Source organism: Meleagris gallopavo, chromosome Z (assembly GCF_000146605.3).
Source record: "Meleagris gallopavo isolate NT-WF06-2002-E0010 breed Aviagen turkey brand Nicholas breeding stock chromosome Z, Turkey_5.1, whole genome shotgun sequence".
NCBI classification, from domain to species: Eukaryota; Metazoa; Chordata; class Aves; order Galliformes; family Phasianidae; genus Meleagris; species Meleagris gallopavo.
The window spans coordinates 12,613,083-12,616,436 of record NC_015041.2 but is presented as its reverse complement, the minus strand read 5'-3'; the positions used below and the strand labels follow the sequence as shown (position 1 = coordinate 12,616,436).

The window sequence follows — 3,354 nt, the reverse complement described above, 5'->3', positions numbered from 1 at the left end:
CTCTTTCTCTCTTTCTCTCTTTCTCTCTTTCTCTCTTTCTCTCTTTCAAATTAAACTTTTGGCATTAAGAATTTTGGCATTAAGAAACTGAGTATGCATTGCTGACTGCTTTATCTACCTTTACTGAAGAATCTTCAGAAATCTGCTGATAAGCTTATCTGTGTCTCGAGCACAACCAAGAAAAGTGACAGTTAAGATGGGGACCTGGGGGTTATGGAGGACTGTTGTCCCTCAAAGACAAACTTTGGAAGCAGATGTTTCTTTCCATGTTTTCTTTTATAATTGCATGACCTTTCAGAGGGTGCTGTAGATTCCCTTCCGGGAGCCAACATTTTTGGCTTTCCACTCCCTGCCAATTCCAGGACACAGAAATTACAGAAAGAGATTTTTGGATGGTCTGTGTCTTGACTTTCTTGGAAACTAGAATGCTAAATGCTTTATTATTTTCAGGACAGAAATACAGACAGTAGCTCACATTCTGCAGCACTCCATTAGTTTATCAAAAATATTTATAAACAAGAATTTTAGGTATCTAATTGTATGGGTTTTCTAACTACTGCAAAAATATGCAGTTAATTAATATTTTACAAGTAGTTTAATTAAATAAGATGTTTCTGTTTTGCAGGAACCTGATGTTGATTATATATGTGAGAACATCACCAAAAAAGAAGATGAGAATCTAGCGGGGATAGAACCTGAATCTGAACCAAGTGGTCAGCATTCACATCATCACCACCAAGTGCCCAGGCACAGACACCACCACCACCACCACCATCGTGAGGGTGGGCGTCATTCCAAAAATCAGAACCATCAGGCCCCTTCTGAATCTCAAAGACGTCACCCTCACAATGGTCGACGTCAGAGAGTTTTTAACCATAACAGACATGATCAAATAGGTAGCCATGATCAGATAGAAACTCTTCCTCCGGGAGAAGGTGTGGAAATTCTTCCACATGTTACAAAACTATGAAAAAAGGGGAAAACCATCTGTAAAAACCAGTTAACTTGAAACTGGCAGACAGCATCAGACTCAACAACCAGTAGCTGATGCTGTCATTGTCGACACCTTTTGTTTGAAGAGCTAGGAAATTCTGTCACTTGACAGTGTCATGGAACACTTCCAAGTTCGTGCAGGTGACATGGCCAGCTGTTAGCAGAGGACATCACTGAATCCTGACAGTGACGTCTGCTCACTGCTGCCTGAGAGTCAGCAGCAGCAGGAGGAAGTGAAACTAGTGACGCCTGACAGTGACAGGAAAAGGCAGGAAACTGAGCATGAAAAACAAACTAAACACTTAAAAAAGGCAGGGGACTCATATGACCTACATATACTTAATTGCAAGACTGGAAAAGCTATCAGATTAGGTATTTCTATTGCTCCCAAATAAAAATTAGACTAAGATGACAGTGTAGAGCTAAAATTTTGCAAAGAGCAGTGCTCTTGGTATTAGACAAGACCTGTCAAACTCCATCAGTGAAAATTTCTTGCTATAAAGGAATTGGATTAACCCATAGTTTGTTTTTCAATTACACTGGAAAGGTGTCTGCTTGGTTGATTAATTTGTCTGTCTTGTTTATCTTCTAACGTTCTGCTTGCATTTGTGAGGACAGGAGCATAAACTATGACCTAGGGGCTCCTGTTTGATATTTTGCAATCAAGAACAGGAGATAAGCAAAAGAGATATTTTAATATATATATATATATATTTTTTAATTAAGAGGGGATATATTCAAAAAATTTTTTTTTTCTCTGAAGTAGGTATACAAATTATATACAAGCAAAGTTCATCGCTAAATAGCGGACCAAAATAACTTTTTATCTCAAGGGTAAGATACAACTGTAACTGCATTGTTTTAAAGTAACAGATCATATACTTAACTTTTGAGGGTTAAATATAGTACAAGTTTCACTGATGCACACTATTACAGTTCGTCAAATCCCACTGAATCAGTAAATTCATGCTGAAGTGAGAAGCAATATTAACAACTCTTTGTGCAGATTCAGTGCCTCTATTAAGAAAGAGACAGGACAAATTCAGTCTTGGTTTAATGCTTTTCTTTGCTTATGAGAGTATGGAATTTGTTATCTGTATTGATTCGTAAGGCAATATACCACTGACATTTTTGTAATTTCTTTGTATGTAGCTTAACATTTTCTAATTTTGATTAACCATGTTGAAATAAAAATTCTTTTGTTCAAAGGATTCCTGGATGAGCAGAGTATTCAAGAAAGGAAAGCAGCTTTGAAAGCATACACCACAATTAATGATGATTGAATAGGAAAATTATTACCCCTATGAAAACTGAATCTTTTTGTGGTGAATGCTGATTAGCAAGAAAAATAGTACTGAACATAAACAAAATGCATGCCTTCGGGATACTTGACAAGAGACTTTTCAATAAAAGATATTCAGCATTTCTTGGCATTTTGTTTTTACTCTTAAGTGCACAGTTCAAAATACACTGTTTCTTGTATATTCTACTGAAATGCTTCATGCTATTCACTCAAAACCGCCTCCGTTTCAAGTGCAAATCTTGGCCTTTATTAAGACGTTGCTCTAAATCTCTTATGGTGTTTCGGAGGATCTCAATTTCCTTGTTTTCTCCTCCTGCAGGTGCTGTAATTTCTGTAAAAGTGCAAGTAAAGGTTTTGTTCATAATTATCAGGTGGGATTATACACTAATACAATATGCTATTCCTAACAAGCAATATTTTAATAAGAATGTTTTTTTTTTTCTTGGTATCTTTTATCATGGTGCTAAAAGAAATGATATCCCCTCAAATCCTTTTCCTGTGACATTACAAAGTCCCCAGTCCACAAAGCTATTAATGCATGCAAAATTTGTCATTAATGTTATTTCTGTCTCAAATTTCAAAGTTAACAATTCTGTACTAGAATCACTTCACATGTGGTCTTGTGCTGTTATTCATGTCAAAGGTGCTAAGCTGAACGTTATCAGTACCAAGTGCAGAAGGACACGGAATAGGTAATCTAGAGGTGGGAGAGAAGTGTTGAAGGGACACATTGACTAGATCCTGTGGGTTACAGAACTTCTTTTCCAGAGTAAATTTTTCTTGCAAACAAAACACAGTAACAGCCAAAAACCCCCTGCTGTTTAGAATGGGCTGTAACAATACTCGAGTCTTTGCAGATTAGGAGTTATTGGAGCACGTACCCTTCGATAGATACTTTGTGGCAAAACAGAAGCATCTGAATATGATTTTGTTGTTTTGTTCTGAACTCTTGCCAATTTAGTATTGAACTGAAAGAAACAGGGAAGAGAAAATATTAACAATCCAGTAAAAGAGGGAAAAAAAAGTATGTTAAGCAATACAAACAGAGGTTTATTTTC

The 3,354-nt window shown here is 36.6% G+C and overlaps 1 pseudogene across 1 annotated transcript; it reads left to right on the top strand.

Moving 5' to 3' along the window:
* The first annotated feature begins 625 nt into the window (after positions 1 to 625).
* LOC104914865 lies at positions 626 to 2,419 on the top strand (annotated as a pseudogene). The gene is given in 1 exon segment (XR_002109787.1): positions 626 to 2,419. The product of XR_002109787.1 is annotated as a selenoprotein P pseudogene (transcript).
* Positions 2,420 to 3,354: the final 935 nt, after the last annotated feature.